General features: G+C 48.8%; 1 pseudogene; it reads left to right on the top strand.

Annotated features, from left to right (window-relative positions):
• Nucleotides 1-16,531, top strand: part of LOC123035065 — a 50,498-nt pseudogene extending 33,967 nt beyond the window's left edge.
• The last annotated feature ends 4,020 nt before the right edge of the window (nucleotides 16,532-20,551 follow it).

Here is a 20,551-nt window from a genome sequence, read left to right as displayed (position 1 = left end):
AAATGGCAAGGGATGGAGGCAGGCTGGGAGACCCCTTCTGACTCGCTCTGTTTCTATGTTTCTATCTGGTGGTTCCGCATGTTCCCTGGATTCATTTGGCAATCCCTAAAAAAGGCGGCGTTTAAGAATGGTTGCCCTGGCCTTAGCTATTCTCTGCCCTGCCTCTCCCCTTACCTGATCGGGCTTCAACCTCCTTCTCTCCCTTCCAGCACAAAAAAGAGACGGCAGAACCTTTATTCTCCGCACCATTCCATCACCTGCAGGATGAAAAATGGCTGAGAAGTCGGTTGCACAGATTAAATAAAAGCATGCCTGAGGAGCATGTCTGTTCTTCTCTAATCAGACATAAGAAAAGTCCCGCTGAGTCAGGCCCAAAGTCCATCCAGTCCAGCACTGGGTACACACAGTGGCAAACCAGCTGCCCCCAGGATCCCTGCAGCAGGAAGGGAGCGAGGCCTCCACCTGTCTAAGCTCCTTGGCAGCTGGCCCTGCCCCACCGGGACCTGCAGATTTTTCCAAAGCAAATGCAGCTAACTCTTAACTAGGGCAGGGCTAGGAACCAAAAGATCTGGGGCTCAGACCCATAAGACCAAAAAAAAAAAAAAGAGCATATAGTATGTTCAATATGATCCAAAGTCCACGTGTCTTTAAGGAACCCAGACTTCTAAGGACACCCCGAGTAGTAAAAAAGGGCCAAGTGGACATGGGAGGGAAGGGTCTTTAATTGCCGGAGCGTGGAGAAGGCGGAATGACTCAAGGGAGGCAGCTGGAGGAGAAGTACATGTGAGCTGACAGCCAGCAAATCCAGGGGAATCAGAGTTATTCTCCTCCTCCTCCTCCTTTCTTTTCTATAGCACCCTGTAGCCGAAACTCTCTGGACAGTTCACAACAATGTATACAAGAACACAACAGGGCTGTATCTGATTTCCTCCACATTTATTTCAGCAACAGTATTTCAGCATTTATTTCAGCAACAGCCAGGGCGACGTCTTTTCTTTTATAACTTTTCTTTTATAACTTCTTTTATATCGTTCATATTTTTATTTTATATTATTAATTCTAATTTTATATTGTTATTTTTGTATTGTATTGTATTTTATTGTGTTGTAAGCTGCCCCGAGGCTTCGGCAAGGGGCGGCATAGAAATGTTCTAATATGCCGCCCCTTGCTGAAGCCTCGGGGCGGCTTACAACACAATAAAATACATTGAAATACAATAGAACATAATAAATTACCATTAAATACAAAAATACAAAAAATACACTGCGTTACAAACATAATAATATAAAATTAAAATTATCAGTATAAAGTAAGTAAATAAATAATATAGGAGGAGAAAAGAGAAGAAGAAGTTGCCCTGGCCAGATCATATGTTTTAACAATTAAAATGATGTTTAAATAAAAAGGTCTTTACTAATTACTATTATTAGTAATTACTAACAACAACAACAACAGCCTATGGACAGTGATAGGGTGGTGGAGCTGCCCAGAAAGATCCGGGGTTCTGGCCCAAAAGCACCCGCCCTTCCACGGAACGCCTCTGCCGACCAGAACGGACCAGGTACCACACTCGGCCTCGGAGGCCTTCTTCCAAACGCCACCTGCAAGGAGGCTTGGTTGGTGACAACCAGGGGGAAGGGGCATCTCTGGAGTAGCCCTTGAATTATGGAATGATCTCCTCGCTAAGGCCCACTGGGGCCAACGTCACTAATTTTTCGGTGCCGGTCTAAGACCACCCTCTTTGTCAAGGAATTGGCCAAATCCAGTTAGCACACAGGGGCATTGCCAGCTGTCTTTGATCAGCAGGCCCAGCAGTCTGGACTAGTTTTGGTTGTTCAGTCAAGAAAATGTGGCTTTAACTTCTTCATTTTTAAAAAATGTGATTTTTAACATTAAAATTTAAAACGTTTTAATTTTGTTTAAATTTGCTTTTTAAAATTAACTTAAATTAATTTTTAATTTAATGACATATTACTGTTTCTTTACATTGAATTTTATTCTATCAATTGTTCACCATCCAGAGGGCTTCAGCAATTGTTGAAGCAGTACTGAAATAACAATAGCAAGGCTGCCGATTTCAGCAACAGTAACAACACAGAGGCATCGAGTCTGTGATGCTGGAAGGAGCATATGGACCATGAGGACTAGCGGCTGTTCCTTACATAAGAGTGTTGTCAGAGTCCAGAGTCCGCCTAGTCCATCTCTGGTCCCAGTAGCCACCCAGTTGTCCATGGAAACCCCACCAGCAGGACACGAGCACAGAAGCACTCCCGTTCCCATGTTCCTCACCAACTTCTGCACAGAGGTGTGATGTCTGCAGCGGTGGAGGTGGCTTATGATCATGAGGACCAGTAACTGCTCCTGCTTTAAGGGTGCTTGAAGAGTCCTGTTGGATCAGACCGAAGGTCCCTCCAGGTCATCAGGTCACGAGTGCCAGAGCACTCTCCTACCCATGTTCCCCAACTCCCTCAACCCCATGATGCTGCGGGGGGGAGGATAAAAAGGGGAGGGGCGCGCGCTCCTTTCAGCCCCTTTGCAATGGCGAAGCGTCTCTTCCCTGCCCGGAGGGTTGTGCGCGCGCATCCCTCTCCAGGGTCTTCCCGCCCCCTCCCCGCTTTCCCAGGCTTGCATTCCCCCCCCCCCGCGGCTCCCTGGGACTCCTCGCCCCCCCGGCAGCCCCAGGAGACTCACCGGACCCCGGAGAGAGACGCGGAGGCGCAAGGGAGATGCTCCTCCGGGGGGCGAAGGCGGGCGGGAAGCGAGGCTGGCCGGGGCTCGGCGGGCTTCTCCTCCGCCTCGGCCCCCATTTCCTTCCTCTCCAGGAGGAAAGAATCACGAATCAGACATGAATAGCTAGGCCCCCTCCAGGGATCTGCTGAAGGGGCCCTTCGGGCAGCTGGTTTGCCCCTTCCAGCGGCAGCAGCAGCAGCCACGAAATTCGGTTTCTGCACCTCCCCAAGCCTATACATTTTGCATTTTCATCCTCCGGCTGGAGGGAGCGAAAAGGGAAAAGATTCGGAGGGGAGCCAATTTTGGGAAGAGAGGAAAACGGGGGGTGCAAGAGGGACCCTGCTTGCCTCCTAATTCCACCTTTAGGGGGACTACGGTTCACGTCTTTGCACAGCCCCACGTTCGCTGCAGGAATCCTTAAAGTAAATGCCACCATTCTCTTCCTTAAACGTTCAGTTTGAGTCAAAGTGATCAGGTCGCTTCAGGCCTTTCAGAAGTTGCGTTAAATTCCCCCAACCCTGCTGGGAGGACATGTCAGTTTTCCTCTTCCCTTGCTGACCACTTTTCCTTGTGTGTTGCGCTTTTTAAACATTCTAACCCTGTCTTGAAAACTACTCCGGGAGCCCTCTTGTGGGGGCTGGCAGTGAAATAAAAATAATGCTTTTCAAATGTGACTCAGTTCTGCTTTTTCATGCGCTGCTTGCATTCTTTTATCTATTTTAGCTGTGAACTGTTCAGCAAAGCAAGAGAGTCCTGCAACTATGAAGACATTGTTTAATCTTGAAATGCTACATGAAGCCACTGGGCCAGGTCATCCAGAGGTTTCGGCTGAAGTGGCACCAATACGCAGGGGACACTCAGCTCCAACTCTCATTCTCATCCAATCCAGGTGAGGCACTCGCTGCCCTTAACCAGTGCCAGGACTTGGTAATGGACTGGATGAGGACTGATAAGCTGAAGCTCAGTCCAGGCAGAGCTGCTCTTGGTGGGCAGCCGGTTCGCCCATCTGGGAAATTTACAACCTGTCCTGAACGGGGTTGCACTCCCCCTTAAAGGACAAGGTCCCTAGCTTGGGGTGCTCCTTGACCCCAAGAGGACACTTGTCGCTCAGGTGACCCTGGTGGCCAGGAGCATCTTCTATCAGCTCTGGTCGATTTCTCAGCTATTTTCTTACTCGCCGGAGTCATCCATGCACCGGTTACCAGTAATCCAGGTGATTACAGTAATCACCTGGATTACTGTAATGGGCTCTGTGTGGGACTGCATTTGAAGATGGTCCGGGCACCCCAACTAATCCGAAACGGGGCAGCACAGCTGCTAACGAGGACTGTTCCAGGCGAACATGTCAGACTGGCACTCTGCCAGCTGCATCGTTGCTACCCAGGCCCAATTCAAAGTGCTTACATTAACGTTGTTGTTGTTAGTCGCGAAGTCGTGTCCGACCCATCGCAGCCCCATGGACAACACTCCTCCAGGCCTTCCTGTCCTCCACCATCCCCCGGAGCCCACCTAAGCTCACGCCGACTGCTTCAGTGACTCCATCCAGCCACCTTATCCTCTGCTGCCCCCTTCTTCTTTTGCCATCTATTGTTCCCAGCATCAGGCTCTTCTCCAGGGAGTCCTTCCTTCTCATTAGGTGGCCAAAGTACTTGAGTTTCATCTTCAGGATCTGGCCTTCTAAAGACCAGTCAGGGTTGATCTCCTCTAGGACTGACCGGTTTGATCGCCTTGCGGTCCAAGGGACTCACAGGAGTCTCCACCAGCACCACAATTCAAAGGCCTCAATTCTTATGTGCTCAGCCTTCCTTATGGTCCAGCTTTCACAGCCATACATTGCAGATACCTGAAGGAACACCTGTCTCCTTATATGTCTACCAGACCCTTAAGGCCTTCTATGCCAACTCCCCCTTAAAGTAAAGGAGGAAAGGACAAGGAAAAGGGCTTTTCATGTTCCTGCGCCTTGCCTTTGGCATGTCCTTCCTCAGGGGGTGCAACTGGCACCCTCATTGCGTAGTTTCCGTCACTAGATGAACACATTTTTATTTCATGCCTGTTTTTAGTATAATTATGGTCTTCATTTTTCATGGCTTGCTTTTATTTGTCATGCACATTGTCTCCAGTTCCCATGTAAACTATTATTTTTATAGTGTTCGATTCTTAGTTTTAAGTTTGCTGATTTTATTCTGTATGCCACTCTTTATGTGAGCTGCCCAGAGAGCCCTCAGACTCTAAATTATGGTAACAAAATACTGCCATGCAGAGTGTTCCTGTTCCAGCCTCAGCCAGCCAGGCCCTTCCAGGTAACACCATTCCATCCCTCCCTGTTTTCTTAAAGTATCAAGCTGCTCCATTTTCATTGGACTCTTTTGGTTTTTCTTTCCCCTCTTCGGGAAATACTCAGGAAAATTTGGAAAATAGCTCCTTATTTCTCTCTGAAAAATTCAGGAAAAAAAGGGGGGAGGGGTTGGAACAAAATGGGGAAAACACTTTTTTTTTAAAAAAATCCTTTTTTCCCCTTGACCTTCCCATCTCTACCCGGTGTCAGGAATTTTTCTACTCAAGATTCCCCCTTTTCTGCCAGCCTTGCAGCTCCTGAAGTTTCCGCAATATCTCCCCTCTTCTGTGTGGGTGGTGCCATTTTGGCCAGACAATAGTTAACACCTAAGAGAACAGAGGTCGCTCTCAGAAGACAGAAGGAACCTCCAAGGGCTGCTGAGCCTTCCCTGAGACCAGTGGGCCGACCAGCAGCTCAGCAGGTTCTGGCCCTGAACTCCATCCTCTGGTGTGGCAACTTCCTCGGAGGGTAGAGGATAGGACTTCAACATGAGGAAAGCAGTCATGCTGTGACAGGGGACCCAGAGACCCCAAAGGCACCCTTTGGGGTCCATGGAGTCCAGTGCTCTTGACTCTGACTGGCACTCATGGTCTGGGTTCCTTTCCCAGACCTGCTATGAGCAGGTTATAATCCCTTTCAGCTTACAAGAGAGGTGACTAAGGGAAAGCGGTACAAAAGCTCTTGCGATGGAGTGGTTAGAGGGTTAGTTTGGCGCTTAGGAGATCCAAGTCCCAGCCCCATCCAGCCACTTTGGGTCACTCACAGATTCTCAGACTAACCTACCCTGCAGAGCTCTTGTGAGGATAAAACGGATGGACAATTACGTAAGCGACCTCGGGTCCCTTGAAAAAATGATTATTCCTTGTGATGTACAGATCAATAGGCATAACTTTCATGGGTTAAAGCATGCAATCACTGACACACAACCAGGCCTGAGAAAAACCCTCTTTTCTAGAAATCAGCCTGTGAGCGTCCTTGAAATGTAGCTGACACTAACCAGGCAGAGAGAAAGCTGGATGGCCTTGACAGGTAAGAGCAGCTCCAATTAAGGGCAAGTTGTAGCAGCCCACCCCATCCTCCTCCTCCTCTAGCTCACTAGTACACACACAACCCTGCTTCATACTCTCTCACGCACATTGTCTCATAGACAACTTGGACCCGTTCACACAATACCAGCTGGAAACCTAGGTTTTTGATCAGAGGTCCGACAGTTAACCTTGGTTTTCCACCAAGAGACCTTGAACGAGTTCTCAGGTTCTCGGGTGGAGACCAGCTGCATAACACATGTTGGCACACATACAGCATCGGGTGCACACGTGAAAAATTGTACGTGTGAAAAGCTTCTTGATCTCTCTCAATTTACCCACAGGATGGATGTATTTCTGCCTTGTTTTGCTTTGGGTTGAGCTGCTGCAGTTCCCCCTGTGTCGCCTCTCTCCAGTTTCCGCTGTGCAGCTCTCAACTCCCGGAGCAAAGGGGACATACTGGAGAAGGCAGGCGCATGGCTGATCGCTTCTGCCCGGGGACCGCTGCGTAGATCTTTTGGGAAAGGGCTACGTAACGCTGCGCGACCATCTTTAAGGAGGGCAGCTTCGCGGACGTTTTGCCATCGCTCAGCCATCTTGGAAGAGGGCGGAGAAGCAGGCATTTAATTAGGGAAGGGCGGCAATGACGCCATTTTGAAAAAGGGAAGGCGGGATTCAATGGAGGACTACCAAATCAATCCAAAGAGTTCAGCGGGCCCTTTGCTGGTCTCGAGAGAACCAAAACGCAGAATTGAAAGTCATACATAAAACAAAAGCTTAAACAATGTAAGCACTGCTTAAGCTCACTAAAGGAGTAGAATTATTCCGGGAGGTAGCCCCCATGAGAAATCATGGGAAACTCGGAGAAGCCAGTATGATTCCGGGATCCGGCTTTTTCTTTCCTCCCCGGTGCGGCAATTCTTAGGTGGTGGGCAGGAAAGGGGTCTTTTCAGCCCCAGCGCCCCGGAGGGTCAGCGAGGAGCGCTGCGCTTCTGGAGGGAGGAACCGGGCGAGCGGGGGGCCGCGTGGACGCCTCCCTGGTGAGCCCGGAGCATGGTCGGCCTGGTGGGATCCGCGGCCGGCGGAAGGGTGGGGGTGAAAGAGGGAAGGGTAGGACAAGGTCCCGGGCGTGGGGGCAGGAGGAGACCGAATATGGGGGCTTGGGGGGGGGAAGAGGGGAGAGCCCGTCAGCTCTTCCGTGGCACTGCGGGATCCGATCACTGCGCCCCAGTGCAAAGCGCCGCGCGATCTCCTCCGCACGATCCCCTCTTGGGAACTCTTCCCGGGGAGGAATTCAGCCCCGGGAGACTCTGGTGAAACGGGACCTGGTGCGGGAGGCGAGCCTTGTGTGGGGCTGGAGGAGGGAGAGGAGGCGGGTTTCCTTTCCCTGCCCACCCCAAAAGGAAGGGGCCCCGCAGCAACCTCGCCTGCGACGTGCCTCCCGCGGCGGGGCTGCGCTTGCAGAACTTTCTGTCTGCTCGGAGCTCCCTGCAGGCTCGGGGGCTGTGGGAATGCGATTCTGGGGGCGGCTTTTGTGCCCGCGATCATTGCGCTGCTTCATGCCCTGGAGCTGGAGCCGCGAGCATCTGAGGGAGGCCGAGGGTTTCTCCTGCTGGGCTAGAAGGCGGCGGGAACCGGGGCTGCGTTCAGAGGCGAGCCGCGCTTCTTTGCCTCTCAAGCTGGAGAGCCAGGCCGAGCCCCGCTAGTGCTGCCGCTCCGGACAAGTTCCCCAGAAATCCTTCCAGAGTCTCTGCTCCCAATACCCCAAACGTCCCTCGTGGCTCTCGCTTCCTTTGCAGGAGTGGCCAGGGGGGTTCGCAGTTCCTTCCCTTTTGGAGCAAGCTGCGAGCAGAACACTCACGAGAATTTTCTCCAGAGATCCTTCTGAGAATGGCGCCCCCAACAGAGAATGGCCTGGAAGCTTTGCTATGAAGACCCTAAACGCCCCCAAGTGGCTCTCGCTTCTTTGCAGGAGTGGCCACTGCAAGTTTTGTGTTAACTAGTCTCGTGGGGGGCGGGCGGGAGTGTTTTACTTTCAGTGGGGACATTGCCCAGAATCCCTTCTGCTTCCTTCAGAGGAGAGGACAGCTTGACTGCCCAGGGGTCATGGGCAGCCCGGGTACAAGTGCCGAGGTCCTCTGCTTCAGAAGCCCCCACACAGTGGAAAAAGATGACTTTGCAGGCCTTGAAATAGAAGCAGCAGCTCTTTCCTCTGATCTCTGGTTGTCTCGGACTTTGTTGTTGTTGCTAGTTGCGAAGTCATGACCCCATGGACAAAATCCCTCCAGGCATTCCTGTCCTCCACCATCCCCCGGAGTCCAATTAAGCTCACAGTCTCGGACTTCAACTCCTAACAACATTTCATTTTGCCTTTATTCCAAGCAGGAAATTGGCCAAATGCTGAGAAGTACATGGCTCCAGCTGCCCTTTCAACAAAAACAGGAGAGTGCAAAGGGAGGAGAGGAATAAAAAAAGCGGGACAAAAGCCAGGTAAAGAAGAGGAGGAAGAACAGGTTCTCTCCCTGCCAGAATATATGCGAGCATCACCTCCATGTTCTAGAATTTCAGGAAAGCCTGAGAAGGGGGATGGGTTCACAGTGGGATAAAACATTACAATTCCTTATATATGCATTGGTTGTATTTTTTATCCAACCAATGCTAAAATTGAATATGAAATAGGTAGATATTACAAAACCCAGGGAGGGAAAAACAACTTATACAATATGAGTAATGTGCAGAAAGAGGTTCAGTGCAAGCAGAAGGCTTACTCAGAACTGGAGACCAACCTTCCCCCCCCCCCCCCACAAATGCTCTGTAAATGGATTGGTTGTGAAGGGGCATCAGCTGGAACTGGCACCTTCATTTCTGTGAAAGAATCCCCACTGGGGAAAGCCACATGTGGAGCATAAAAGGAGTTTCCGTGCACACGGATCTCCTACTACACCTCAGAGGAGGCACCCCAGAGAGGACCCACATCCGTGCACGGAGGAGGGAAGAGCTGTCGTGATGGCGGAGGCCTTCCTTCCCAGAAAAGAGCCCCCCCCCCCCCGGTGGAGAAGCCACGGGGCTGCTCTGTTTCCGTTGTGCCGCGCAGGAGTGGGGAGAGGGCGAGGGGGAGCATGGCCCGCATCTGAGCTCTTCTTCGCCTTCCAAGGACAAGGTTCAAGGCAAAGCCTGGGCTAACTAAATGCCTTGGCCTGCTCCCCTGGAGCTGGAGAAAGCAAATCCCCATGGCTGGATCATCCCTATTTTGCACAAGTGGCAGCAGAAGGCCGTGTTTTCCCTGCTCTTCTTGTGCCTGCCTGGCTCCTGCCCTCCCTCCCTCCAGCCACACTCCCAGAGCCGCCGTCCTGCCCCTGGAGGTGTTCTTGAGGCCTCTAGATGGCCACCTGTCATGAATGCTTTTGCAGGAGCCTCCCTGGACCTCTCTAACTCCACTCCCCTGTGATTCCAGGGCAGCCCTGCAAGGGAGTATGAAAGGGGAGAAGGGCTGGAATGCACCGGAGGGCCATCAGGTCCAGCCCCCTTGCTCTGTGCAGGACCTAAGTCAAACCGCCCCTCTCAGATGGCTCTCCAGTTGCATCCTGAATGCCTCCAGTGTGGCAGAGCCCACAGACTCCCAGGTAACTGGTCCCTTGCTGTACGGCTCTCATAGTCAGGAAATGTTTCCTGATGTCTAGCTGGAATCAAGCTTCTTGTACCTTGAGATGTCCCACACTCAGGGATGATGGATAAAAGATCCTAGCCTTCCTCTTTGTGACAGTTTGCCAAGGACTTGAAGAGGGTCATCATGTTCACCCTCAGACTCAGCATGCCCTGGCCTTCCCATCTGTCTTCGCAGGGTTTTGTTTCCAGTCCCTGGATCATCCTTGTCGCCCTTTCCTGAACACTTTCCAGCTGGTTTGGATCTTTCCTAAACAGTGGTGCCCAGAAATGGACAAATAATTCCAGATGAGGGCTAACCATTGCTGAATAGAGAGGAGCTAGTACTTCTCGTGAGTTGCAAGTAATATTTCTGCTAATGCAGCCTAAAGTAGCATGTGCCCTTTTTGCAGCCACATCACACTGTTGACTCATACTGTGATCTACAGTGATTGCCAGATCCTTCTCACTAGCAGGACTGTTGAGCCAAGTATTGCCCGTCTTGTACAGATGCGTTTGGTTTCTTTTCCCTAGGTGAAGAACTAGGCATTTGTCCCTCTTGGATTTTCTTCTTTTAGTTTCAGCCCAGTGGTCCAACCAATCAAGACCACCTTGAATTTTCTTCCTGTCTTCCAGTTTTGTGTCATTTGCTGATTTGATCCTCATTTCTTGCACTTCCTCATCCAAATCATGAATACAGAAAGTGTGTGAGGCAGCCTGTGTGGTGTTACATTCACACCATAGGGATCAGACTAGAGTGACCCCATCCCAAAGCATCCCTCTTCTCTGGAGCTGGAGTGCATGCCTTGGAAAGCCCCAGCGTCTTGGCCTCAGGGTCTTCCGCCTTCTGTTAGCCCACCTTCTAGCTCCTTGCCAGGCTGGCAGGCCTGCAGTTCGGCCTCTTGGCACGGAAGGTGGACACAGGACAGGCACAGGGAACCAGCAATGAATGGAAAGGATGCGCTGAGGGGCTCGCTGCTGGCCTTCATTCCACGCTGGGGCCGGGTTAGTCCGATGCGGCACAGGCGGTTCTCCCTCCATCCACCACGGCAGAACCTCCCTCAGTCACCGCCGCCCAACCTTGGCCATCTGTGGGTCGATTGCTGGCAGTAGCAGTGCTGGCGTGTGGTGCGGAAAGCATTTTGCCAGCGGGCAGAGCTGGGCAGGATTTGACCCTAAAGCTGATATAGTTCTAATCCAGGTAACCTCTGAGCTCCCACCTGCATCCAGGTAGGTTTTTGCTGCAAAGGACAGCTGGTTTTGCTCTCCGCCCATTCCAGCTTCTGGGAGCCTCGCTGACTGAGTGACGGTTGCTGTTCTGCCTGCATTGTAGATGCTTCAAGTGATCAAAGACCCGCCTTGTGGGCAAACCTGGATCTTGCATAGCCTTTCTGTGGGGTCCCAGAACCTTTCAGCCCAATTTAGGGGCCCCACCCATGTCCAATTGCAGCATTCCTGGCGGTGCTGCAAGAATTCCTGTCTGGAAATGTCGGCATCCAAGTCATGCTTGGTTTACGCCTATATGACAGCCGTAGAGGGAGTTGCTGCCGGAGAGCCACCCATGGTCTGGATCTTTCCTGGGGCAATGGTCTTTGCATTTCTTTGTGTGTGTGCACTTTTCTTATGCCATATAGAAACATAGAAACAGAGCAAGTCAGAAGGGGTCTCCTGGGCCATCTAGTCTGACCCCTGGCTCCAGCCGGCTCCGCTCACGACATGCCCACCATGTGCAGGTCTAGCCTGTCTTTGAACACCTGCACCGATAGAGCCTCAACCAACTCTTGTGGAAACCCATTCCGCACCCTCGGGGTCCTGACTGTCAGGAGTGCTTCCTGGAATCCAAATGGAACCTTGGCTCCCTGAGCTTTGCTCCGTTGGAGCACGTTCTGCCTTCCTCTGCAGGGGAGAACAGGTCTCTACCCATCTCCATGTGACATCCCCTCACATACCTGTATGTCGCCAGCAGATCCCCTCTGAGTCTCCTCTTCTCCAGGCTGAAGAGACCCAGTTCCCTCAGTCTCGCCTCATACGGCTTCCCCTGCAAACCGACCACCAACCTTGTGGCCCTATGCTGCACTGACTCCAACCTGGCTATATCTTTTCTGTAACGAGGGGCCCAAAACTGAACACAATACTCCAGTTGCGGGCACACCAGAGTCGTGTAAAGTAGTAATACCTCTCTCAATCTAGAAGCCACACTTCTGGCTATGCAACCAAGGGTGGCATTTGCCCTCTTGACCACAGCATCACACTGCTGGCTCATGTTTGGCCTGCAGTCAACCAGCACCCCGGAGTCCCTTTCACAGGCGCTGCTCTCCAGCCACTTGTCCCCTAACCTGTACGTATGACACCTATTCCTATACCCCAAGTGCAAGACTTTGCACTTATCCACATTGAACGCCATCCTGTTGCCTCCTGTCCACTTCCATAGTCTGTCCAGATCCTTTTGGATCTGGAATACCTGCTGCTCAGTTGTGGGCACTGCTCCAGTTTTAGTGTTGTCTGCGAATTTGATCAGCAGACTGTTCACCCCTTCTTCCATGTCATTAATGAAAAGATTAAACAGGATCGGCCCCAGGACAGAGCCCTGGGGGACCCCGCTTGTCTCTGGCTGCCATCCCAATGATTCCCCACTAATGGTTACCTTCTGCTTTCAGTCAGTCAACCATGCCCTGATCCACCGGTCAGTGCTTTGGTGTGTCCCAAAACTCCTCAGTTTCTCCACCAGGGTATCATGGGGCACTTTGTCAAAGGCCTTGCTGAAATCCAGGTATACCACATCCACTGCATCCCCTCCATCTAGCCATCTCGAAACCTTGTCATAGAATTCCACAAGGTGTGTCTGGCAGGACCTGTTTTTGCAGAAGCCGTGTTGTGGGGCTGCCAGCCTCCCTTCCCTATCTAGCAGCACTAGATCTCTATTATGAGCCTTTCCATTGTTTTTCCTACAATGGACGTAAGGCTAACAGGTCTGTAATTCCCCATGTCCCTTCTACTAACCTTTTTGAAATTTGGAACCACTGACACCACCCTCCAGACTTCTGGAACTTCACCCGTTCTCCACGAGGCCTCAAAAATGGAGGCCAGCGGGCGTGAGAGAACCCCTGCCAAGTCTCTTAAGTACTCTCGGGTGTAACCCGTCAGGATATATGTATATGTCAAGATATATGAAATATATCTTTTTGTATTTGGTAAGAGTTTCAGAAGATTGTAGGAACCCACTATCTCTGATGTGTTTTGATCTCAAGTTTTACTGTCAGTGCAGTACCCTTGAAAATTAGTTTTCCTTGCTTAGTGGAAATATAATTCTTTAAGTGTTTTGTGTGTGTTCCTTTAAATATTGGTAAGTTTCAGATAAGCAGAAGGGGTAAAAAAGGCTGGGGTAAAAAGAAAAAAAATGGGGGAGATGAGTGACTGATGTTATTGGTTCATGACAGAGTGTGTGGGCAGAACTTGGAAGTGTGTAAGGAGAGATAAATAGAAACTTTCAGTCTGTCAGCAGCTAACAGTTACATTTAGGAGAGAAAGGAGGATTTGTGAGTGAGGAGTGTTTGTGAAGGAAAAGTGTGAGGTACCTCAGTCAGAAGTTGTTATTGTACATTGTTTTATTCAATAAGAAAATACATTGCTGAATATCCTGAAACAATACAAACAAAATTTGTGCATTAACTGTAGTGTAAAGGTGGATGCTTTGTAATAATCAGTCCTTGAGAAATCAAGGAATCTGCAAGGCATACAAAGTGAAATAGGGAGAATTCTGTAGATGCTGAAATGAGAGGTGCCAACTTTGCTGTGAGCTTGAACGAGTTCATCTGTTTCAGCCTCTAACTCCTACCAAGATTTTCATTTTCTCTTTCCTCCCAAGCAGATGAAGGGCAAGAGTGTAAAATGATATGGAACCCTGGATCATATCATCAGAAACATGTGAGCATGAAGTGAGAAAAGAGACATTTCTAAATTAAACAGGATCAAACAAGTACGAGAAAAACCAAGTAAAGAACAAGAGGAAAGAAATGGAAGAGTCCAGACTGTGGAGCAGTTAAATGACTTCATAGAATGTGGTAAGAGATTTAGTTATCCAGGAAATCTTTCTGCAGATGAAAGAAAGGATATAGGGGAGAGATGAAAAATAAGTTTGTAATCTGTAAAGACCATCAGAAAAAGTGCTACTCTTACTAAACATCAAAGAACTCACATTGGAGAGACACCATATACATGTATGGAAAGTGGAAAACACTTCAGTTGAAGTGGACAACTTAGGAACCATCGGAGAACCCACCCTGGGGAGAAGTTGATATTCATGCATGGCATGTGAAAAGAGCTTGAGAGTCAGTGGAAGTCTTACTGAGCATCAGAGAACTCACACTGGGGAGAAGCCATACACATGTATAGAATGTGAAAAGAGCTTCAGTCAAATAAGAAAACTTAGAATCCATCAAAGAACACACACTGGAGAGAGACCATACCCATGTATGCAATGTGGAAAGAGCTTCAAACGCAATCCTCAACTTATTGTACATGAAAGAACACACACTGGGGAGAAGCCATACACATGCATGGAATGTGGAAAGAGCTTTAGTCAAAGTGGAAAACTTACAATCCATCAAAGAACACACACTGGGGAGAGGCCTTATACATGCATGCAATGTGGAAAGAGCTTCCATGTAAGTGGAAATCTTACTCATCATCAAAGAACCCACACTGGGGAAAAGCCATACACATGTGTGGAATGTGGAAAGAGCTTCAGTCAAAGTGGAAAACTTACAATCCATCAAAGAACCCATACTGGGGAGAAGCCATACATATGTGTAGAATGTGGAAAAAGCTTCAGTCAACGTGGAAAACTTACAGTCCATCAAAGAAACCACACTGGGGAGAAGCCATACACATGCATGCAGTGTGGAAAGAGCTTCAAACACAATCCTCAACTTATTGTACATGAAAGAACACACACTGGGGAGAAGCCATACACATGCACGGAATGTGGAAAGAGCTTCAGTCAGTGTGGAAAACTTACAATCCATCAAAGAACTCACACTGGGGAGAGGCCTTACAAATGCATGGAATGTGGGAAGAGCTTCCACATAAGTGAATGTCTTACTCAACATCAAAGAACCCACAGTGGAGAGAAACCATATACATGTGTGGAATGTGGAAAAAGCTTCAGTCGAAGTGGACAACTTAGGATCCATCAAAGAACCCACACTGGGGAGAAGCCATACACCTGCCTGGAATGTGGAAAGAGCTTCCGTCAAGGAGGAAACCTTACAAACCATCAAAGGACTCACACTGGAAAGAAGCCGTACACCTGCCTGGAATGTGGAAAAAGCTTCAGTCAAAGTGGACAACTTAGGATCCATCAAAGAACACACACTGGGGAGAAGCCATACACATGCTTGCAGTGTGGAAAGAGCTTCAGTGACAGTGGAACTCTTACTCATCATCAAAGAACGCACACTGGGGAGAAGCCGTATGTTTGCATGCAGTGTGGAAAGAGCTTCAGTGTCAGTGGAAATCTTACTAAGCATGAAAGAACACATACCGGCGAGAAACCGTACACATGTTTGGAATGTGGAAAGAGCTTCAGTGACAGTGGAAAATTTAGGAACCATCGAAGAACCCACACTGGGGAGAAGCCATATGCCTGCCTGGAATGCGGAAAGAGCTTCCGTCAAAGAGGAAATCTGATAAACCATCAAAGGACTCACACCGGGGAGAAACCATACACATGCATGGAGTGTGGAAAGAGCTTCAGTCAAGGTGGAAACCTTACAATCCATCAAAGAACCCACACTGGGGAGAAGCCGTACACATGCATGGAATGTGGAAAGAGCTTCAGTCTGAGTGGAAGTCTTATTCAACATCAAAGAACCCACACTGGGGAGAAGCCGTACAAATGCATAGAATGTGGAAAAAGCTTCAGTGACAGTTGGACTCTTACTCAACACCGAAGAACCCACACCGGGGAAAAGCCATACACATGTGTTGAATGTGGAAAAAGTTTCCGTCAAAGTGGAAAACTTACAATCCATAAAAGAATCCACACTAAGGAGAAGCCATACACATGCTTGTAGTGTGGAAAGAGCTTCAACTGGAGCCATCATCTTAGGAGCCATCTAAGAACTCTCACTGGGAAGAGGCCTTACCAATGCATGCCATGAGTGAGAAAGGGATCATGGTGAATATATCAGCCCCGGTCATGGTCTCTGTAAACATGGCAAACTGGACTAGAAGTTGGAATTGCTAGGATCTTACACCCCTTGTATAGAACCTTGGTGGAACTGCCCTTGATGTATTGTGTCCTGTTCCAGTTGCAGAGAACAGAGAAGGGCAGCGACAATGATCGAGGATCTGGAGTAGCTGCTTTGTGAGGAGCGGTTGCAAAACTGGGACTGTTCTGCTTAGAAAAAGGGGGAGTGGGGGAGACATGATAGAAATGTTTAAGTTATGCGCAAAGCAGATAAAATGGAGAGAATGACATTTTCCTTCCCCTCCATTAGCACTCAGGCCTGGAGTCATCCCACGAAACCGAGTGGTGGGAGGTTTAGGACAGAGAATAGGACATATTTCTTCACACAATATATAGTTAAACTGTGGCATTTACTGCAATGGGAGATCGTGACGAGCACCAAGAGATGCATAGAAACAGTAAGGCAGAAGGGGTCTCCTGGGCCATCTAGTCAAACCCCGGGCTCCAGCTGGCTCCACTCATGTCATCCCCAATGGGATTACATGGTCCAATGGGACAAATCTCAAGGGACCAGGCTTCAATTTGGATGTCAGGAAGTACTTCCTGACAGTTAGGATGCCTAGTATATGGAATGGGCTTCCAAGGGAGGTGGTTAGGGCCTCATCGGTGAAGGTGTTCAAGGATAGGCTGGACATGTCATGAGCGGAGCCGGCTGGAGCCAGGGGTCAGACTAGATGGCCTGGGAGAGCCCTTCTGACTCGCTCTGTTTCTGTGTTTTTATGAGATAATGTCTCAAACAGTATCACAGGTGAGACGGACCTTGGAATTGCTGTATATGAACCAACAATATGATGCAGCTGCAAAAAGGACCAGTGCTCGATTGGGCTGCATCAACAGAAGCATCACTTCCAAATCATGTGAGGTACTGGTTCCCCTCTATTTGGCAGTACTTAAGCTGCATCTTGAGTATTATGCCCAGTACTGGCACCACAGTTAAGAAGGATGCAGATAACCTGGAAAGGGTTCGGAGGAGGGCGACAGAGATTATTCAGGGACTGGAGGCAAAGCCCTATAAAGAAAAATTGAGAGAACTGGGCATGTTGAGCCTCAAGAAGAGAAGACTGAGTGGGGATATGATAGCACTCTACAAATACCTGAAAGGCTGTCACAAATTGGAATGACAAGATCTTGTTAATTACAGAATGCAGGACATGGAATAACGGACTTCAGTGAAAATAAACCATATTTAGACTAGACCCCAGGAAGAATTTCCTGACTGTCAGTGCAGTAGGACAATGGAACCTTTTACCTGAGGAAGTTCCTCCCTCACTGGAGACATTCAAAAAGTGTCTGAACAGTGGGATGGTGTAACTTAGTCTCCTGCAATATCTGGGGATTGGACCCGATGGCCTTCTGGCCCCTTCCAACTCTATTATTCTATGATTCTGTGAATTGTTCTTTAGATAAGAGCCGCTTTTGCTGTGAGAACTACAGCTTTACCTCCCAATCTCCTAGGCAGGGGTCTAGGGGTCATGTTAGAGCACACATGTGCTGACAGCTTCAAGTTACAAAATCAATAATATACAATACGAAACCCAGTATTTAAAACAGTATTAAAATAATTAAAAATACATTGAAATACAACAAAATGATCCAGCCAAGAAGAACTAAAAAGGGAGTTGGGGAACCTGTCAGCTCCCCAGATGAGCAGGGAGATCCTCAAAGGCCCCACAAAGAGGGCTGTCTTAGCCTGGTGCTGGAAAGACGGCACAGCTGGCCTCACAGGGGCCGCAGCAGGGAGGTTGTTTAAAAGACGGGGAGACACCACAGAGCCACAGGACAGGCCGCCCCCTGGGCCTCTAAGGGCTTGGCACCCAGAGGAAGGCCCCAGAGGTGGAATGTGGTGGCTGGGTAGACTGGGGCTAGGAGAAGCGGTCGGGCAGGCATTGCTGTCCCAGGCCGTGCAGGGCTTTGCAGGTGAAGACTGGAACTTGGCACTGGGACTGGAAGCCTTCAGGCAGCCAGTGCAGGTGGGCCAGAGCTGGTCTTACCTGTCCGGACCGCTTGCCAGCCGACAGCCCGGCTGCTGCATTCAGCGCCATCTGAACCAGCTCCAAGGGCAGCCCCACGCAGAGTGAGTCGCAGTAATCCAGTCTAGCGATTGCCAGAGCATAGCTCACTGAAGCCAGGAGCCCTGTCCAGGTAAGGGCGCGGCTGGGCCACCAGTCGAAGCTGGAAGATGGTGCTCCCAGCCACCGATGCCACCCAAGCCTCAAGGTCAAGGATGGCTCAAGGAGCAGCCCCAGGCACAGCCTCTCCAGGCACCTTGTCCACATTCTCAAGGACTTGTCCTTCTAAAGATATTGTCACATAGAGCCAAGTCTAATTAGTGCCTAAATTTCAGTCTCCTGTCCTTTATGGGTATTTCCACCTGTAAATCAAAACTTGCCCCCCAAATATCCCAGAATTTCCATAGTAATAATTCTACGGGCTACTTCCCCCCCCCCCAAAATGTAGGCAGGAAACAAAGGAACCAAAGAAGGTTCACCCCCCAAAGAAAGTTCACTTGGTCTGTTTTTAATGCTAAAGGTCTGAGTTAAAACCTCCAACCTGAATTAAAATCCATCCAGAAAAAACTTTGCTATGTTGCATTGTGAATGCAGATTTTCTAATTCTCCAGCACCTCAGGAAGGGTTTAACTTTAAATTACCTGTCCTTGCTGAGAGCTGAAAGCCATCCTCATGTGCCCCAAAAGCTTCCAAGGGGAAAAAAGTGGCCAGAAGAGTTTTCACAGGCAGCATTTCCTGAGACACTTTTGTCTGGTGTCGAAAATGAACCCAGATGTGACTGGTGCTTTTCCCCCCTTAACTCAGTATGGTTTCCTTTGATTGCCCGAGTCAGCTCAAAAAGTTATTTTATCTATCATTTGTAAGATCTAAAACACACAAAATGCCCCAAGCAGGTTCATTGGGTTCCTTTGGCAATCCTGCAAAAAGAAGTGCTGAAGAATTTTTCCCAGGCCTTAGCAATGCTCTGTCTTCAAATTAAGACGTGCCAACAATTGCGAGCTTTAGGTACATGCTAGAAACATTTTTTTCCCAGCCAACACTTTTGCAGTCAAACTTGTGTCAATTGTGTGTGCTGCTCATCAATCTTTTCAATACCTATATGTTAAAATATGTATATTGCATTTTAATTATTTTAATTAAACATATATTGCATTTTATTGTTAATTGTGTGTTTGTACGGCACACAGTTTCACTGAATTCATTTGTTAAATAACTCAATAAGAACAGATTTGAAGAGGAGGAAAGATAAGAGGCTAGAGAGGATAAAATATGAATCGCCTCTTGTCATTTTGCATTTGCATCCATGTATTCGTTATTGCAAGCTGCTTTTTCATGTATGCATGTATTTTATTCCTAATTCTTAAAATAATGAGTGTAATATTTAGTAAAGAGATTTGAAATGGCACAGTTAAATTTTATGCCTTGCATTCCCCATGTCTTCCTGAGAGTAATTCACACTTGCTGTGTGTTTGCTCCTCTGCCTGCTATGGATCCCAGGCCTCTGACAGAGGTTTGGAACTAAATAAAGTTTTACTACTGGTACTGGAATAATCTGGGACACCCATTTCTTTCTTTATTATATTTTGTACTTCTCCATTGCCAAAGGTCTCTAGACAGTTCACAGCAATTAAAACCATGGAGTATGACACAATAAAATACAATAAGAACTTTGAAAAGTTTAAAACTACAGTACATAATAACAGTGGTAACTGGAATAAAGCCCAGCTGCAGTGCAGAGATTTAAAATGCAGAGCAGATTTAAATCAACAGAAGCTGAAAGACTAACACATCCAGGGAAATAAGAAAATGCACTGGAAAGACCGCAATGTAGGATTGACTCCAACTTAATTTGGATCTGCTGGAAATGGACTTCTCTGCCCCACCTTCCCTTCACAGAGCCTGGATTCAGATGACACAGTAACCCACATGCCCCTGGACTGGTGTGGAAGCATGGGTCAAAATCCAGCCGAAACAACAAGCCATGGTTTGATCACCACAAGCAGCCTGCCGTTCACAACCCAGTGTAATAGAAAATGGGCTGAGGACGCCTTCGCCAGGGAAGGCTTAACACTTGGCTCAGAGGCCCAGCTGCTCCAGCCAGGGGGTCATTAGTCACAGGGGCTCAATAATGCCTGGAATGCTAAATGCCCTAAGATACTGTAAATTACTTTCAAGGACAGGAGAATTCACACTCCCCTCCAACACCCAAGATTTTAGGATAAAGGGCTATAGGGATAAAAGCCGGGAGCCAGGACAGAAAGAAGAGGTTCCTTCTTGTTGCCAGAAGCTCTGCTGAAGAACTCTCTGCTATTCTACAAAGCAGAAGGCTACATTGGGTACTATATACTGTGCTCGTGTTAAGAACAGCTAGCTTTGTTATTTTGGGTCGGAGGTGGCCGGTCGGCCTTAGGGGTCTTGAGGGAGCTGAGACAGTGTGGATTTAGATTTAGTGAAAGTGTCACTCTCCAGTTCTCTTTAGTGAAAGTGTCACTCTCCGGACTGGCTTCAACCCCCTGGCTTCAGGGTGACTTGGCTGAGGTGCCTGGTGGGTGGGCATTAA

This window comes from Varanus komodoensis, unplaced genomic scaffold, assembly GCF_004798865.1.
Source record: "Varanus komodoensis strain SLA01 unplaced genomic scaffold, ASM479886v1 scaffold76, whole genome shotgun sequence".
Taxonomy (NCBI): Eukaryota; Metazoa; Chordata; class Lepidosauria; order Squamata; family Varanidae; genus Varanus; species Varanus komodoensis.
Note: the sequence above shows the minus strand (reverse complement) of the source record. Positions and strands in the feature narration are given on the sequence as shown.